The sequence below is a fragment of the Vicugna pacos genome, unplaced genomic scaffold, assembly GCF_048564905.1.
Source record: "Vicugna pacos unplaced genomic scaffold, VicPac4 scaffold_19, whole genome shotgun sequence".
NCBI classification, from domain to species: Eukaryota; Metazoa; Chordata; class Mammalia; order Artiodactyla; family Camelidae; genus Vicugna; species Vicugna pacos.
In genome coordinates this window covers 37,213,481-37,231,922 of record NW_027328740.1, presented here as the reverse complement: position 1 = coordinate 37,231,922, position 18,442 = coordinate 37,213,481, and the positions used below count along the sequence as shown (strand labels likewise).

Genomic DNA, 18,442 nt, shown 5'->3' with positions numbered 1-18,442 from the left:
TGCCCATATTACAGGAACAATAGTTTCCCTTAGTGGGTCTCTGTGTACTGTGAACTGTTAGAAAGTTTAAAGACGTGTGAAACATTCAACTGAAAATGGACACACTTCCCTCCGTTGCTACAGTGCATACAGATCTGAACAAAAGGAAAGAGGGAAGAACAAAGGCCCATGGGACGCTAGTGGGTAGAATCACATTTACCTTAGGAACCTCTCGTCGGATGCAGCCCCTCCCCCAACACTGACAAGATGCAGCAGCCATTGGGGATGGCAGTTAGCGGTTGGATTCCAGGTGGAATGTTGGTGTGTACCGCGAGGCTTGTTGTGGCTGGTGGATCCTAGGTAACCGGGCAGAGTTCTGTGGGTGGATCAGTGCGATGGAGGGGCTGCCGCCCTCTGTGGAGCTTGGCTTAGGTCTTTGGTCCGGGAAGCTGTGTCAGTTCGAGATACTGCTGCTGCCCAAAGACCTGAGTTCACGGGTCAGTTTCCAGAACCTGAAAGGGCAGACAGTGGAAGATCTGCCTGTCTTCAGCTTACTGGAGAGGCTCCGAGGTCCTTTCAGACTTGCCCAGTCCTGTTGAAGTCGACTTTATGGGAGACACGAAGAGAAGCTGGCCGAAAATATGGCTGCACGGATTGAGGAGAGATGCGAACACATTGATGAGAGATGTTCTGCTACAATAGAGAATACTGGCCTGGAGACAGCTGTAGAGGATAGCAGGCTCGAAAGGCATTCATGAGACATATTGAACCTCGCTGATACTAGCAGAAACATACGGAGGGCCACCGTGGACTGGAGGAAGTTCCTCAATTCTCTGCTCCAAGAACGGGTCCAAGATCTCTGACGTCTAAAGAGAAGAGATGGCAGAGATGATAAAAACGCTCATGTTCTTGAAAGAGGTCAGATAATCCACACGACCCAAGGGGCAATTCCAAGCCATTCAGATCAAAGTGCACCAAGCCCAGGTAAGCCTTTTCCCAGGTTTGGGCCTAGCTATCAAGCACTTGCTCTTCCCTCCCCTCCACTCAGGCATCCATTTTGAGGGATCAGTACCTGAGCTGCAATGAAGCCAGTAAGAGAAGAGCAAGCCCCTCCTAGAATCAGAGTTCCTCTAGCTTCATCCTCTGTGAACAACAGGGAACCCCATAAAGGTCAAATACTCTCGTATGAAATAGATAGGAATTGAATACTTAGCTCCCACAAAGAAACGATGGCCTTCCGCTAGATTCAGCAAATGCTGGGTTCATGTCTTCTCTGGGGTGAAGGGAGTGTGGTAAGTGAGGGGAATCTTTGACTGAACTTGAATCTGTATTAGGCCTCCATTTTTCAAGACAGTCTAGGTACATATTAGAAGTCAGATAGTGAACGGAACTGTAAAAGTCGCCAATGACATGAAAGACACAGCTTATGTGGACCATCTTTCAATTGAGTCAAGCCCCCGGGGGCAATCGATCATGGGGGTGCAGACTTGGTTGCATTCAAGTGCTTTACCCAACATGATCGGATGATTAAGCGTTCTCATCACTGATAGAAGAACACCTGGTTCTCAGTAGCCTAGCATAGCTGCAGCAGGCTTCTCATAGCTATAATGCCTCTAGGTTCTTTGGATTCAAAGCTAAATGTATATATTTAGTTCGTTTCCTCTTGTATTTTCCTTGAGAGGGATGTTACACCTTGAAATGCCAACATTGACCAGTAGGTGTCATCGGGAGTAAAGGGCACCACATGCACAAGTGAATCCAAGCTTGGGGGTTATTTCATGTTTCCATTAGTTATTTCATGGTTCCTGTTGGTTTCGGAGGCTTCAACAGTAAAGAGTTGACATGACCCCTTTAAAAGTTCGGACTGCTAGTTTGCATTCTATCTGTCTATGTTTTCCTTAGAGCTGACAAAATGTTACCGAAATTGACAAGTCGGGCTTCTAGGTCGAATTAGTATGTTTCAGAAACTAACTTCATTTTCGTATAACTCCCAAAACATTTATATATATTCTATTAAATTTTTAGAGACTGCAAATGAGAGATCAACACAATGTCAAAACTGGAGTCTTCGGACAATCCCTCCCACCACGGCTGTATAGAAACAAAGAGATAAAAAAAAAATCACATTTCTGTGAAATGTATCTGGAAAGTGTTGATTCATCGATGCCCAGTTGACAGAGAAGCAGTGCAACCTGCGCTCACTCGCTCCCATGAACACAGCAATGGAAACATCCACTCACCCAGCCCTTGGCACAGGACACTTGCCGAAGAGAGGCCTGTTACTTCCAAAGACAGGATGAGGCCTCAGAACACCTGGAAGCAGGAGAAGGAAAAGCAGGGAATGGATACCAGTGCATGGTCTGAGCCCTGTTGATGGAGCAGTAAAGGTGAAACTCTCTTTAACTTGGACGCACACTCTCAAGCGGACAGGAGACATGGGATTGAAGGTGATGCGCTGAGTGTTAGAAGAGTGCACAGCAGATGCTTGGCTGACAGAACGCAAAGAATCCAGTGCAAAATATCCCCACAGTTGATTCTGAGACCAAGCTCCGAGCTGCCAAATTTGAGGTAGCAGAGGCAGCGTTCAGGGAGGGATAGGGCTACAGATGATGGCACACGCTGAGTCTCAGGGATCTGGAGTGCGTTGTGGGATGTGGTGGGTCCTATCAAGAGAGCAAACAGACCTGTGACCCCAATGAGCAAGCAACCACCCTGGCGCACGCAGTTGAAATTATCGATCTGTCCCATGGCCACACCCAGTGCATCTGCAGGACCAGAGACCAATTTGGCATTTTGCCAATAGAGCATGTGTGGGGCTGAATCAGAGATATTGTGCATCGGGTCTGAGGGATCCAGGGGGCCTTGGGTTTGAATTCAGAATGAAAAGCCTTAGGATCTGCTACATTCAAAACCTGGGCTGTGATTATGGTTTGGTTTGAGGCACAGGATGTGCAACAGCTCTGTGGTTGCCTTCGTGCACCCGTACCACAAGGATGAGAGGACAAGGAAGTGTGGTCCAAGACCACAGCGTGAGAAGAGGAAGGATTTCCTTCAGTTTATCGCTCAAAAGCGGATGCTACATTTTGGATGGCACCGGCACGGTTCGGCAGCGAGGACACCAAGTTCGGGCTGCGGGATCATTCCAGCAGGCCCTGATGTGTGACATCCATAGATATGCTTCCACTGGTGTTTCTGTAGACAGAGAAGCTCTTGGAAGAACTGGTTTCAGTGGGACATTCCCGTGGCACTCCAAAGCACAAGCGCACTCACACTCTGCTCTTCTGGAAACACTCCAAAATAACATAGAGTAGAATGCAGAGCTGAGAACCTTTAGAAGCTCCATTTCCACCAGAGGAAGTGTCCTGTGCTCTTTCAGATTTGTGAGATAAGCGTAATCAAAATGAGGTTATCCTAATCGAAATAGTATGGGGGGTTCATCACAACAAAGGCAACACCAGCAATTGGAGATAGACCAGACAACACACACAGGAACAGGACATGGCATCAATGTCTAGGAAAATTTGTCCTCACAGAAATCCCATGCAATTGTGTAGAGCCAAGAGTCTAAAGTTTTCACTTAACCAAGCCCTAGAAGTCTACATTAGATACCCGAAATTACCTGACCAGTAGAGATGAAGAAATACAGTAAAAGGAAAATGAAGTACCATTTTCAGTTCCAAAGAGATTGAAGGCCCTAAAGATAAGCTTTCAGACAACTAGACTGCAAAACGCTCTCCAGAGCAAGTATTGAAAATGGAGGTGAGGGAAACACTGAAGAACAACAGTGTCTCAGAATCACAAAAGGCAGAATACCAGAAAAGGGGAAGAAAAAGCCTAAAGACGAGCTAAATAATATCAGAAAACTCAGTGGATGAGAAAATATCAGGGCAAACATTCCGTCCTAAGCAGACTAGATATTGCAGAGGGACGCGTGAAAGTTTTTGAAGACAGGGGAACAGAAATCCCTCGGTCAGAAGCACACATAGGAAAGCAAGTGCAAACCATTGAAAACATTGCTGTTGAATCCTGGTTTAAGACAAGGCATGAAAGACTAAAATTCGAAAGAGTCCCAGATGGAAAAGCAAGAGATAAAGAAACAAACAATGTTTGAAAAGTTATGTGTAGAAAAATCAGACTGAAACTTGCTGAAAGCCAAGATAGAATCATCTAGGCGAATTCAGGAAGTACACAGCGTCCAAAAGAGGTGGAATCCCAATAGACTTAGCAGCAGCTGTATGATCCAAATCAACAAAGTTCATGAGCATCCCAGTGATTTCAAATGCACCTGGAGGAAAGCAACATAGTCACAAGGGAACCTCCAGAGGGGTTTCAGCTGCTATCTCAGCAGCAATATTGCAGGACAGGGAGGAGTGCCAGGACATAGACCATAGCTTGAATGGCAAAATGCTGCCATCTAGGGTAGCCTATGCCACATGACCACCATTTCTAATAACAGCAGAGCTAGAGAATGCCACAGACCTGCAAATCTTAAAAGAATTCAGCAGTTCGAAACTTATCCTAAAAGAAAGGTTGAGAATTCTCCCCTGAAGGGATAAGCAGCAAGATGAAATGGAAAGAAGAAAACCCTTATTGGAAATGCAAGAAGAGCATGAGTGGAAAAGAAGAAACAAGAAGAAAGCAAGGAGGACATCAAAACCCTAAAGATGGGAGAGGGAAGCCGGAAATCATAGGGGATTGGAAGCACTATCTTAAGGGAGTCAGCTTATATGACTCTCTGTTGGAAGCAAACGGAGAGATGCATGGCCTGACGTGTTTGCAAAACAAACGAGAAGCAGACCAAGAAAGAATCAAACAAACAAACAACACAAAAAGGGTAGGGTAACATGAATATTCAAAAGAAATTACTCAAGGTGATGTCAAGGATCATTCAGTACGCGTCGACCCAGTATCGCGGCTTGAATGTACTCAGCACACCTGTATTCGGAAATCAGAGGCGTGCATTTATATTCGTAAATATTGTTTCATATGAGCATATCGTGACCTAACCCAAATGCCGATTAGGAATCCAATGGATTCCTAGTCCGTGATATAGACTTGCAAGTCTTCCAACAGGATGAATGAATGCCATATTCTACACTACGTCGAGAAGAAATGGCACAAGCCTATAACAAGGAAAAGTAGCTCCGCAAAAGTGTACTAAGATCAAAAGAGACAGGCAGTAAAGTGCACATTGGGGATTGTATCATTCCTAGGAATTTCAGCCCCCTTGAAACAAATGGATAGATGTCCCGTGAATGCGGGTGTTTCAGCAGAAATCAACCGACGGCTATGTATTGCGGGTGTGCCCATATTACAGGAACAATAGTTTCCCTTAGTGGGTCTCTGTGTACTGTGAACTGTTAGAAAGTTTAAAGACGTGTGAAACATTCAACTGAAAATGGACACACTTCCCTCCGTTGCTACAGTGCATACAGATCTGAACAAAAGGAAAGAGGGAAGAACAAAGGCCCATGGGACGCTAGTGGGTAGAATCACATTTACCTTAGGAACCTCTCGTCGGATGCAGCCCCTCCCCCAACACTGACAAGATGCAGCAGCCATTGGGGATGGCAGTTAGCGGTTGGATTCCAGGTGGAATGTTGATGTGTACCGCGAGGCTTGTTGTGGCTGGTGGATCCTAGGTAACCGGGCAGAGTTCTGTGGGTGGATCAGTGCGATGGAGGGGCTGCCGCCCTCTGTGGAGCTTGGCTTAGGTCTTTGGTCCGGGAAGCTGTGTCAGTTCGAGATACTGCTGCTGCCCAAAGACCTGAGTTCACGGGTCAGTTTCCAGAACCTGAAAGGGCAGACAGTGGAAGATCTGCCTGTCTTCAGCTTACTGGAGAGGCTCCGAGGTCCTTTCAGACTTGCCCAGTCCTGTTGAAGTCGACTTTATGGGAGACACGAAGAGAAGCTGGCCGAAAATATGGCTGCACGGATTGAGGAGAGATGCGAACACATTGATGAGAGATGTTCTGCTACAATAGAGAATACTGGCCTGGAGACAGCTGTAGAGGATAGCAGGCTCGAAAGGCATTCATGAGACATATTGAACCTCGCTGATACTAGCAGAAACATACGGAGGGCCACCGTGGACTGGAGGAAGTTCCTCAATTCTCTGCTCCAAGAACGGGTCCAAGATCTCTGACGTCTAAAGAGAAGAGATGGCAGAGATGATAAAAACGCTCATGTTCTTGAAAGAGGTCAGATAATCCACACGACCCAAGGGGCAATTCCAAGCCATTCAGATCAAAGTGCACCAAGCCCAGGTAAGCCTTTTCCCAGGTTTGGGCCTAGCTATCAAGCACTTGCTCTTCCCTCCCCTCCACTCAGGCATCCATTTTGAGGGATCAGTACCTGAGCTGCAATGAAGCCAGTAAGAGAAGAGCAAGCCCCTCCTAGAATCAGAGTTCCTCTAGCTTCATCCTCTGTGAACAACAGGGAACCCCATAAAGGTCAAATACTCTCGTATGAAATAGATAGGAATTGAATACTTAGCTCCCACAAAGAAACGATGGCCTTCCGCTAGATTCAGCAAATGCTGGGTTCATGTCTTCTCTGGGGTGAAGGGAGTGTGGTAAGTGAGGGGAATCTTTGACTGAACTTGAATCTGTATTAGGCCTCCGTTTTTCAAGACAGTCTAGGTACATATTAGAAGTCAGATAGTGAACGGAACTGTAAAAGTCGCCAATGACATGAAAGACACAGCTTATGTGGACCGTCTTTCAATTGAGTCAAGCCCCCGGGGGCAATCGATCATGGGGGTGCAGACTTGGTTGCATTCAAGTGCTTTACCCAACATGATCGGATGATTAAGCGTTCTCATCACTGATAGAAGAACACCTGGTTCTCAGTAGCCTAGCATAGCTGCAGCAGGCTTCTCATAGCTATAATGCCTCTAGGTTCTTTGGATTCAAAGCTAAATATATATATTTAGTTCGTTTCCTCTTGTATTTTCCTTGAGAGGGATGTTACACCTTGAAATGCCAACATTGACCAGTAGGTGTCATCGGGAGTAAAGGGCACCACATGCACAAGTGAATCCAAGCTTGGGGGTTATTTCATGTTTCCATTAGTTATTTCATGGTTCCTGTTGGTTTCGGAGGCTTCAACAGTAAAGAGTTGACATGACCCCTTTAAAAGTTCGGACTGCTAGTTTGCATTCTATCTGTCTATGTTTTCCTTAGAGCTGACAAAATGTTACCGAAATTGACAAGTCGGGCTTCTAGGTCGAATTAGTATGTTTCAGAAACTAACTTCATTTTCGTATAACTCCCAAAACATTTATATATATTCTATTAAATTTTTAGAGACTGCAAATGAGAGATCAACACAATGTCAAAACTGGAGTCTTCGGACAATCCCTCCCACCACGGCTGTATAGAAACAAAGAGATAAAAAAAAATCACATTTCTGTGAAATGTATCTGGAAAGTGTTGATTCATCGATGCCCAGTTGACAGAGAAGCAGTGCAACCTGCGCTCACTCGCTCCCATGAACACAGCAATGGAAACATCCACTCACCCAGCCCTTGGCACAGGACACTTGCCGAAGAGAGGCCTGTTACTTCCAAAGACAGGATGAGGCCTCAGAACACCTGGAAGCAGGAGAAGGAAAAGCAGGGAATGGATACCAGTGCATGGTCTGAGCCCTGTTGATGGAGCAGTAAAGGTGAAACTCTCTTTAACTTGGACGCACACTCTCAAGCGGACAGGAGACATGGGATTGAAGGTGATGCGCTGAGTGTTAGAAGAGTGCACAGCAGATGCTTGGCTGACAGAACGCAAAGAATCCAGTGCAAAATATCCCCACAGTTGATTCTGAGACCAAGCTCCGAGCTGCCAAATTTGAGGTAGCAGAGGCAGCGTTCAGGGAGGGATAGGGCTACGGATGATGGCACACGCTGAGTCTCAGGGATCTGGAGTGCGCTGTGGGATGTGGTGGTTCCTATCAAGAGAGCAAACCGACCTGTGACCCCAATGAGCAAGCAACCACCCTGGCGCACGCAGTTGAAATTATCGATCTGTCCCATGGCCACACCCAGTGCATCTGCAGGACCAGAGACCAATTTGGCATTTTGCCAATAGAGCATGTGTGGGGCTGAATCAGAGATATTGTGCATCGGGTCTGAGGGATCCAGGGGGCCTTGGGTTTGAATTCAGAATGAAAAGCCTTAGGATCTGCTACATTCATAACCTGGGCTGTGATTATGGTTTGGTTTGAGGCACAGGATGGGCAACAGCTCTGTGGTTGCCTTCGTGCACCCGTGCCACAAGGATGAGAGGACAAGGAAGTGTGGTCCAAGACCACAGCGTGAGAAGAGGAAGGATTTCCTTCAGTTTATCGCTCAAAAGCGGATGCTACATTTTGGATGGCACCGGCACGGTTCGGCAGCGAGGACACCAAGTTCGGGCTGCGGGATCATTCCAGCAGGCCCTGATGTGTGACATCCATAGATATGCTTCCACTGGTGTTTCTGTAGACAGAGAAGCTCTTGGAAGAACTGGTTTCAGTGGGACATTCCCGTGGAACTACAAAGCACAAGCGCACTCACACTCTGCTCTTCTAGAAACACTCCAAAATAACATAGAGTAGAATGCAGAGCTGAGAACATTTAGAAGCTCCATTTCCACCAGAGGAAGTGTCCTGTGCTCTTTCAGATTTGTGAGATAAGCGTAATCAAAATGAGGTTATCCTAATCGAAATAGTATGGGGTTTTCATCACAACAAAGGCAACACCAGCAATTGGAGATAGACCAGACAACACACACAGGAAAAGGACATGGCATCAATGTCTAGGAAAATTTGTCCTCACAGAAATCCCATGCAATTGTGTAGAGCCAAGAGTCTAAAGTTTTCACTTAACCAAGCCCTAGAAGTCTACATTAGATACCCGAAATTACCTGACCAGTAGAGATGAAGAAATACAGTAAAAGGAAAATGAAGTACCATTTTCAGTTCCAAAGAGATTGAAGGCCCTAAAGATAAGCTTTCAGACAACTAGACTGCAAAACGCTCTCCAGAGCAAGTATTGAAAATGGAGGTGAGGGAAACACTGAAGAACAACAGTGTCTCAGAATCACAAAAGGCAGAATACCAGAAAAGGGGAAGAGAAAGCCTAAAGACGAGCTAAATAATATCAGAAAACTCAGTGGATGAGAAAATATCAGGGCTAACATTCCGTCCTAAGCAGACTAGATATTGCAGAGGGACGCGTGAAAGTTTTTGAAGACAGGGGAACAGAAATCCCTCGGTCAGAAGCACACATAGGAAAGCAAGTGCAAACCATTGAAAACATTGCTGTTGAATCCTGGTTTAAGACAAGGCATGAAAGACTAAAATTCGAAAGAGTCCCAGATGGAAAAGCAAGAGATAAAGAAACAAACAATGTTTGAAAAGTTATGTGTAGAAAAATCAGACTGAAACTTGCTGAAAGCCAAGATAGAATCATCTAGGCGAATTCAGGAAGTACACAGCGTCCAAAAGAGGTGGAATCCCAATAGACTTAGCAGCAGCTGTATGATCCAAATCAACAAAGTTCATGAGCATCCCAGTGATTTAAAATGCGCCTGGAGGAAAGCAACATAGTCACAAGAGAACCTCCAGAGGGGTTTCAGCTGCTATCTCAGCAGCAATATTGCAGGACAGGGAGGAGTGCCAGGACATAGACCATAGCTTGAATGGCAAAATGCTGCCATCTAGGGTAGCCTATGCCACATGACCACCATTTCTAATAACAGCAGAGCTAGAGAATGCCACAGACCTGCAAATCTTAAAAGAATTCAGCAGTTCGAAACTTATCCTAAAAGAAAGGTTGAGAATTCTCCCCTGAAGGGATAAGCAGCAAGATGAAATGGAAAGAAGAAAACCCTTATTGGAAATGCAAGAAGAGCATGAGTGGAAAAGAAGAAACAAGAAGAAAGCAAGGAGGACATCAAAACCCTAAAGATGGGAGAGGGAAGCAGGAAATCATAGGGGATTGGAAGCACTATCTTAAGGGAGTCAGCTTATATGACTCTCTGTTGGAAGCAAACGGAGAGATGCATGGCCTGACGTGTTTGCAAAACAAACGAGAAGCAGACCAAGAAAGAATCAAACAAACAAACAACACAAAAAGGGTAGGGTAACATGAATATTCAAAAGAAATTACTCAAGGTGATGTCAAGGATCATTCAGTACGCGTCGACCCAGTATCGCGGCTTGAATGTACTCAGCACACCTGTATTCGGAAATCAGAGGCGTGCATTTATATTCGTAAATATTGTTTCATATGAGCATATCGTGACCTAACCCAAATGCCGATTAGGAATCCAATGGATTCCTAGTCCGTGATATAGACTTGCAAGTCTTCCAACAGGATGAATGAATGCCATATTCTACACTACGTCGAGAAGAAATGGCACAAGCCTATAACAAGGAAAAGTAGCTCCGCAAAAGTGTACTAAGATCAAAAGAGACAGGCAGTAAAGTGCACATTGGGGATTGTATCATTCCTAGGAATTTCAGCCCCCTTGAAACAAATGGATAGATGTCCCGTGAATGCGGGTGTTTCAGCAGAAATCAACCGACGGCTATGTATTGCGGGTGTGCCCATATTACAGGAACAATAGTTTCCCTTAGTGGGTCTCTGTGTACTGTGAACTGTTAGAAAGTTTAAAGACGTGTGAAACATTCAACTGAAAATGGACACACTTCCCTCCGTTGCTACAGTGCATACAGATCTGAACAAAAGGAAAGAGGGAAGAACAAAGGCCCATGGGACGCTAGTGGGTAGAATCACATTTACCTTAGGAACCTCTCGTCGGATGCAGCCCCTCCCCCAACACTGACAAGATGCAGCAGCCATTGGGGATGGCAGTTAGCGGTTGGATTCCAGGTGGAATGTTGGTGTGTACCGCGAGGCTTGTTGTGGCTGGTGGATCCTAGGTAACCGGGCAGAGTTCTGTGGGTGGATCAGTGCGATGGAGGGGCTGCCGCCCTCTGTGGAGCTTGGCTTAGGTCTTTGGTCCGGGAAGCTGTGTCAGTTCGAGATACTGCTGCTGCCCAAAGACCTGAGTTCACGGGTCAGTTTCCAGAACCTGAAAGGGCAGACAGTGGAAGATCTGCCTGTCTTCAGCTTACTGGAGAGGCTCCGAGGTCCTTTCAGACTTGCCCAGTCCTGTTGAAGTCGACTTTATGGGAGACACGAAGAGAAGCTGGCCGAAAATATGGCTGCACGGATTGAGGAGAGATGCGAACACATTGATGAGAGATGTTCTGCTACAATAGAGAATACTGGCCTGGAGACAGCTGTAGAGGATTGCAGGCTCGAAAGGCATTCATGAGACATATTGAACCTCGCTGATACTAGCAGAAACATACGGAGGGCCACCGTGGACTGGAGGAAGTTCCTCAATTCTCTGCTCCAAGAACGGGTCCAAGATCTCTGACGTCTAAAGAGAAGAGATGGCAGAGATGATAAAAACGCTCATGTTCTTGAAAGAGGTCAGATAATCCACACGACCCAAGGGGCAATTCCAAGCCATTCAGATCAAAGTGCACCAAGCCCAGGTAAGCCTTTTCCCAGGTTTGGGCCTAGCTATCAAGCACTTGCTCTTCCCTCCCCTCCACTCAGGCATCCATTTTGAGGGATCAGTACCTGAGCTGCAATGAAGCCAGTAAGAGAAGAGCAAGCCCCTCCTAGAATCAGAGTTCCTCTAGCTTCATCCTCTGTGAACAACAGGGAACCCCATAAAGGTCAAATACTCTCGTATGAAATAGATAGGAATTGAATACTTAGCTCCCACAAAGAAACGATGGCCTTCCGCTAGATTCAGCAAATGCTGGGTTCATGTCTTCTCTGGGGTGAAGGGAGTGTGGTAAGTGAGGGGAATCTTTGACTGAACTTGAATCTGTATTAGGCCTCCGTTTTTCAAGACAGTCTAGGTACATATTAGAAGTCAGATAGTGAACGGAACTGTAAAAGTCGCCAATGACATGAAAGACACAGCTTATGTGGACCGTCTTTCAATTGAGTCAAGCCCCCGGGGGCAATCGATCATGGGGGTGCAGACTTGGTTGCATTCAAGTGCTTTACCCAACATGATCGGATGATTAAGCGTTCTCATCACTGATAGAAGAACACCTGGTTCTCAGTAGCCTAGCATAGCTGCAGCAGGGTTCTCATAGCTATAATGCCTCTAGGTTCTTTGGATTCAAAGCTAAATGTATATATTTAGTTCGTTTTCTCTTGTATTTTCCTTGAGAGGGATGTTACACCTTGAAATGCCAACATTGACCAGTAGGTGTCATCGGGAGTAAAGGGCACCACATGCACAAGTGAATCCAAGCTTAGGGGTTATTTCATGTTTCCATTAGTTATTTCATGGTTCCTGTTGGTTTCGGAGGCTTCAACAGTAAAGAGTTGACATGACCCCTTTAAAAGTTCGGACTGCTAGTTTGCATTCTATCTGTCTATGTTTTCCTTAGAGCTGACAAAATGTTACCGAAATTGACAAGTCGGGCTTCTAGGTCGAATTAGTATGTTTCAGAAACTAACTTCATTTTCGTATAACTCCCAAAACATTTATATATATTCTATTAAATTTTTAGAGACTGCAAATGAGAGATCAACACAATGTCAAAACTGGAGTCTTCGGACAATCCCTCCCACCACGGCTGTATAGAAACAAAGAGATAAAAAAAAATCACATTTCTGTGAAATGTATCTGGAAAGTGTTGATTCATCGATGCCCAGTTGACAGAGTAGCAGTGCAACCTGCGCTCACTCGCTCCCATGAACACAGCAATGGAAACATCCACTCACCCAGCCCTTGGCACAGGACACTTGCCGAAGAGAGGCCTGTTACTTCCAAAGACAGGATGAGGCCTCAGAACACCTGGAAGCAGGAGAAGGAAAAGCAGGGAATGGATACCAGTGCATGGTCTGAGCCCTGTTGATGGAGCAGTAAAGGTGAAACTCTCTTTAACTTGGACGCACACTCTCAAGCGGACAGGAGACATGGGATTGAAGGTGATGCGCTGAGTGTTAGAAGAGTGCACAGCAGATGCTTGGCTGACAGAACGCGAAGAATCCAGTGCAAAATATCCCCACAGTTGATTCTGAGACCAAGCTCCGAGCTGCCAAATTTGAGGTAGCAGAGGCAGCGTTCAGGGAGGGATAGGCCTACGGATGATGGCACACGCTGAGTCTCAGGGATCTGGAGTGCGTTGTGGGATGTGGTGGGTCCTATCAAGAGAGCAAACCGACCTGTGACCCCAATGAGCATGCAACCACCCTGGCGCACGCAGTTGAAATTATCGATCTGTCCCATGGCCACACCCAGTGCATCTGCAGGACCAGAGACCAATTTGGCATTTTGCCAATAGAGCATGTGTGGGGCTGAATCAGAGATATTGTGCATCGGGTCTGAGGGATCCAGGGGGCCTTGGGTTTGAATTCAGAATGAAAAGCCTTAGGATCTGCTACATTCATAACCTGGGCTGTGATTATGGTTTGGTTTGTGGCACAGGATGGGCAACAGCTCTGTGGTTGCCTTCGTGCACCCGTGCCACAAGGATGAGAGGACAAGGAAGTGTGGTCCAAGACCACAGCGTGAGAAGAGGAAGGATTTCCTTCAGTTTATCGCTCAAAAGCGGATGCTACATTTTGGATGGCACCGGCACGGTTCGGCAGCGAGGACACCAAGTTCGGGCTGCGGGATCATTCCAGCAGGCCCTGATGTGTGACATCCATAGATATGCTTCCACTGGTGTTTCTGTAGACAGAGAAGCTCTTGGAAGAACTGGTTTCAGTGGGACATTCCCGTGGAACTACAAAGCACAAGCGCACTCACACTCTGCTCTTCTAGAAACACTCCAAAATAACATAGAGTAGAATGCAGAGCTGAGAACATTTAGAAGCTCCATTTCCACCAGAGGAAGTGTCCTGTGCTCTTTCAGATTTGTGAGATAAGCGTAATCAAAATGAGGTTATCCTAATCGAAATAGTATGGGGTGTTCATCACAACAAAGGCAACACCAGCAATTGGAGATAGACCAGACAACACACACAGGAAAAGGACATGGCATCAATGTCTAGGAAAATTTGTCCTCACAGAAATCCCATGCAATTGTGTAGAGCCAAGAGTCTAAAGTTTTCACTTAACCAAGCCCTAGAAGTCTACATTAGATACCCGAAATTACCTGACCAGTAGAGATGAAGAAATACAGTAAAAGGAAAATGAAGTACCATTTTCAGTTCCAAAGAGATTGAAGGCCCTAAAGATAAGCTTTCAGACAACTAGACTGCAAAACGCTCTCCAGAGCAAGTATTGAAAATGGAGGTGAGGGAAACACTGAAGAACAACAGTGTCTCAGAATCACAAAAGGCAGAATACCAGAAAAGGGGAAGAGAAAGCCTAAAGACGAGCTAAATAATATCAGAAAACTCAGTGGATGAGAAAATATCAGGGCTAACATTCCGTCCTAAGCAGACTAGATATTGCAGAGGGACGCGTGAAAGTTTTTGAAGACAGGGGAACAGAAATCCCTCGGTCAGAAGCACACATAGGAAAGCAAGTGCAAACCATTGAAAACATTGCTGTTGAATCCTGGTTTAAGACAAGGCATGAAAGACTAAAATTCGAAAGAGTCCCAGATGGAAAAGCAAGAGATAAAGAAACAAACAATGTTTGAAAATTGATGTGTAGAAAAATCAGACTGAAACTTGCTGAAAGCCAAGATAGAATCATCTAGGCGAATTCAGGAAGTACACAGCGTCCAAAAGAGGTGGAATCCCAATAGACTTAGCAGCAGCTGTATGATCCAAATCAACAAAGTTCATGAGCATCCCAGTGATTTAAAATGCGCCTGGAGGAAAGCAACATAGTCACAAGAGAACCTCCAGAGGGGTTTCAGCTGCTATCTCAGCAGCAATATTGCAGGACAGGGAGGAGTGCCAGGACATAGACCATAGCTTGAATGGCAAAATGCTGCCATCTAGGGTAGCCTATGCCACATGACCACCATTTCTAATAACAGCAGAGCTAGAGAATGCCACAGACCTGCAAATCTTAAAAGAATTCAGCAGTTCGAAACTTATCCTAAAAGAAAGGTTGAGAATTCTCCCCTGAAGGGATAAGCAGCAAGATGAAATGGAAAGAAGAAAACCCTTATTGGAAATGCAAGAAGAGCATGAGTGGAAAAGAAGAAACAAGAAGAAAGCAAGGAGGACATCAAAACCCTAAAGATGGGAGAGGGAAGCCGGAAATCATAGGGGATTGGAAGCACTATCTTAAGGGAGTCAGCTTATATGACTCTCTGTTGGAAGCAAACGGAGAGATGCATGGCCTGACGTGTTTGCAAAACAAACGAGAAGCAGACCAAGAAAGAATCAAACAAACAAACAACACAAAAAGGGTAGGGTAACATGAATATTCAAAAGAAATTACTCAAGGTGATGTCAAGGATCATTCAGTACGCGTCGACCCAGTATCGCGGCTTGAATGTACTCAGCACACCTGTATTCGGAAATCAGAGGCGTGCATTTATATTCGTAAATATTGTTTCATATGAGCATATCGTGACCTAACCCAAATGCCGATTAGGAATCCAATGGATTCCTAGTCCGTGATATAGACTTGCAAGTCTTCCAACAGGATGAATGAATGCCATATTCTACACTACGTCGAGAAGAAATGGCACAAGCCTATAACAAGGAAAAGTAGCTCCGCAAAAGTGTACTAAGATCAAAAGAGACAGGCAGTAAAGTGCACATTGGGGATTGTATCATTCCTAGGAATTTCAGCCCCCTTGAAACAAATGGATAGATGTCCCGTGAATGCGGGTGTTTCAGCAGAAATCAACCGACGGCTATGTATTGCGGGTGTGCCCATATTACAGGAACAATAGTTTCCCTTAGTGGGTCTCTGTGTACTGTGAACTGTTAGAAAGTTTAAAGACGTGTGAAACATTCAACTGAAAATGGACACACTTCCCTCCGTTGCTACAGTGCATACAGATCTGAACAAAAGGAAAGAGGGAAGAACAAAGGCCCATGGGACGCTAGTGGGTAGAATCACATTTACCTTAGGAACCTCTCGTCGGATGCAGCCCCTCCCCCAACACTGACAAGATGCAGCAGCCATTGGGGATGGCAGTTAGCGGTTGGATTCCAGGTGGAATGTTGGTGTGTACCGCGAGGCTTGTTGTGGCTGGTGGATCCTAGGTAACCGGGCAGAGTTCTGTGGGTGGATCAGTGCGATGGAGGGGCTGCCGCCCTCTGTGGAGCTTGGCTTAGGTCTTTGGTCCGGGAAGCTGTGTCAGTTCGAGATACTGCTGCTGCCCAAAGACCTGAGTTCACGGGTCAGTTTCCAGAACCTGAAAGGGCAGACAGTGGAAGATCTGCCTGTCTTCAGCTTACTGGAGAGGCTCCGAGGTCCTTTCAGACTTGCCCAGTCCTGTTGAAGTCGACTTTATGGGAGACACGAAGAGAAGCTGGCCGAAAATATGGCTGCACGGATTGAGGAGAGATGCGAACACATTGATGAGAGATGTTCTGCTACAATAGAGAATACTGGCCTGGAGACAGCTGTAGAGGATTGCAGGCTCGAAAGGCATTCATGAGACATATTGAACCTCGCTGATACTAGCAGAAACATACGGAGGGCCACCGTGGACTGGAGGAAGTTCCTCAATTCTCTGCTCCAAGAACGGGTCCAAGATCTCTGACGTCTAAAGAGAAGAGATGGCAGAGATGATAAAAACGCTCATGTTCTTGAAAGAGGTCAGATAATCCACACGACCCAAGGGGCAATTCCAAGCCATTCAGATCAAAGTGCACCAAGCCCAGGTAAGCCTTTTCCCAGGTTTGGGCCTAGCTATCAAGCACTTGCTCTTCCCTCCCCTCCACTCAGGCATCCATTTTGAGGGATCAGTACCTGAGCTGCAATGAAGCCAGTAAGAGAAGAGCAAGCCCCTCCTAGAATCAGAGTTCCTCTAGCTTCATCCTCTGTGAACAACAGGGAACCCCATAAAGGTCAAATACTCTCGTATGAAATAGATAGGAATTGAATACTTAGCTCCCACAAAGAAACGATGGCCTTCCGCTAGATTCAGCAAATGCTGGGTTCATGTCTTCTCTGGGGTGAAGGGAGTGTGGTAAGTGAGGGGAATCTTTGACTGAACTTGAATCTGTATTAGGCCTCCGTTTTTCAAGACAGTCTAGGTACATATTAGAAGTCAGATAGTGAACGGAACTGTAAAAGTCGCCAATGACATGAAAGACACAGCTTATGTGGACCGTCTTTCAATTGAGTCAAGCCCCCGGGGGCAATCGATCATGGGGGTGCAGACTTGGTTGCATTCAAGTGCTTTACCCAACATGATCGGATGATTAAGCGTTCTCATCACTGATAGAAGAACACCTGGTTCTCAGTAGCCTAGCATAGCTGCAGCAGGGTTCTCATAGCTATAATGCCTCTAGGTTCTTTGGATTCAAAGCTAAATGTATATATTTAGTTCGTTTTCTCTTGTATTTTCCTTGAGAGGGATGTTACACCTTGAAATGCCAACATTGACCAGTAGGTGTCATCGGGAGTAAAGGGCACCACATGCACAAGTGAATCCAAGCTTAGGGGTTATTTCATGTTTCCATTAGTTATTTCATGGTTCCTGTTGGTTTCGGAGGCTTCAACAGTAAAGAGTTGACATGACCCCTTTAAAAGTTCGGACTGCTAGTTTGCATTCTATCTGTCTATGTTTTCCTTAGAGCTGACAAAATGTTACCGAAATTGACAAGTCGGGCTTCTAGGTCGAATTAGTATGTTTCAGAAACTAACTTCATTTTCGTATAACTCCCAAAACATTTATATATATTCTATTAAATTTTTAGAGACTGCAAATGAGAGATCAACACAATGTCAAAACTGGAGTCTTCGGACAATCCCTCCCACCACGGCTGTATAGAAACAAAGAGATAAAAAAAAATCACATTTCTGTGAAATGTATCTGGAAAGTGTTGATTCATCGATGCCCAGTTGACAGAGAAGCAGTGCAACCTGCGCTCACTCGCTCCCATGAACACAGCAATGGAAACATCCACTCACCCAGCCCTTGGCACAGGACACTTGCCGAAGAGAGGCCTGTTACTTCCAAAGACAGGATGAGGCCTCAGAACACCTGGAAGCAGGAGAAGGAAAAGCAGGGAATGGATACCAGTGCATGGTCTGAGCCCTGTTGATGGAGCAGTAAAGGTGAAACTCTCTTTAACTTGGACGCACACTCTCAAGCGGACAGGAGACATGGGATTGAAGGTGATGCGCTGAGTGTTAGAAGAGTGCACAGCAGATGCTTGGCTGACAGAACGCAAAGAATCCAGTGCAAAATATCCCCACAGTTGATTCTGAGACCAAGCTCCGAGCTGCCAAATTTGAGGTAGCAGAGGCAGCGTTCAGGGAGGGATAGGCCTACGGATGATGGCACACGC

At 45.8% G+C, this 18,442-nt stretch overlaps 1 long non-coding RNA gene across 1 annotated transcript; it reads right to left on the bottom strand.

The window, feature by feature from the left end:
• Positions 1-727: 727 nt before the first annotated feature.
• LOC140693390 (uncharacterized) lies at positions 728-5,726 on the bottom strand. The gene is made up of 3 exons (XR_012069126.1): positions 5,482-5,726; positions 2,220-2,292; positions 728-845 (listed from the first exon to the last, which is right to left on the bottom strand). It is a non-coding gene; the product is annotated as an uncharacterized lncRNA (long non-coding RNA).
• Positions 5,727-18,442: the final 12,716 nt, after the last annotated feature.